Below are 220 nucleotides of genomic sequence, written 5' to 3' on the forward strand. Positions count from 1 at the left end.
GGGGAGTCACCTGGATACACACAAGATAAACAGCAATCCCTCTCCCTCCCATTTTTTCCCTGACTGATTTAATCACCCTTAATCACTTTCTCCTTTTACTAATCCCTACCTTACCCTGTGTACACATTTTGACTACTTTTCTCAGAATTTGCCCATTTACTCACCTTCTCTACCTCAACCCTCATTGCCCTTTTCAGTGCCATACCATTGCTGTACTGCT

The sequence above is a fragment of the Penaeus monodon genome, chromosome 20, assembly GCF_015228065.2.
Source record: "Penaeus monodon isolate SGIC_2016 chromosome 20, NSTDA_Pmon_1, whole genome shotgun sequence".
Lineage (NCBI taxonomy): Eukaryota > Metazoa > Arthropoda > Malacostraca > Decapoda > Penaeidae > Penaeus > Penaeus monodon.